Genomic DNA, 704 nt, shown 5'->3' on the forward strand with positions numbered 1-704 from the left:
TGGAGAGCTGATTAATCACTCAATTGGATTTCTCTGCCTGCATAATTTTTTTTCTCTGCAACCCCATGCTAAATTGTGCTTCCTGTTTTTTATAATATGACTTAATCAAATCTGACTCTGATTGCATCAGAGAAGGCCAGGTACCCTACACTATAAGAGGTGGTTTGAAATTTTGACTTGTCTACTTAAAGATCACCAAAATTTGATCACAAGGTCAATTACGTCCCTGGGTGGGATTGAACCACCAACCTTTCGGTTAACAGCCGAATGCGCTAACCGATTGCGCCACAGAGACAGATTGCAAAAGCACGTGCTGACAAAGGCTAAAAAGCATTCATCTAGAAAGTTTCCTAGAAAAAGGTTAAAAAGGCAATAATCTGGAGAGTTTTGCAAGATTTTTCTTCCATTGACCAACGAAGAAACACATTGGTACTTTCACATGATGAGTGAGTACTTCAGGATCTCTGACACTTACTTGAGCAGCAGAGTGGTGCAGTGGAAGCGTGCCAGGCCCATAACCGAGAGGTCGGTGGATCGAAACCATCCTCTGCTATGTGCACTTATTTTTTTGTTAATTAAATTCTTCCAAAACTGGAATTGATATTTTGACTCTTTTATTTTTACTTAAAGTACAATAACTTTTAACATTTTAATTTGTTTTAATAGTATATTGACAGCATTGTTTTCTTTCAGAAATCCACTTA

The 704-nt window shown here is 37.8% G+C and overlaps 1 non-coding gene across 1 annotated transcript; it reads right to left on the minus strand.

Moving 5' to 3' along the window:
* Positions 1–221: 221 nt before the first annotated feature.
* On the minus strand, positions 222–295 carry TRNAN-GUU (transfer RNA asparagine (anticodon GUU)). Its single transcript has one exon. It is a non-coding gene; the product is annotated as a tRNA-Asn (tRNA).
* Positions 296–704: the final 409 nt, after the last annotated feature.

The sequence above is a fragment of the Pseudophryne corroboree genome, chromosome 4 (assembly GCF_028390025.1).
Source record: "Pseudophryne corroboree isolate aPseCor3 chromosome 4, aPseCor3.hap2, whole genome shotgun sequence".
Lineage (NCBI taxonomy): Eukaryota > Metazoa > Chordata > Amphibia > Anura > Myobatrachidae > Pseudophryne > Pseudophryne corroboree.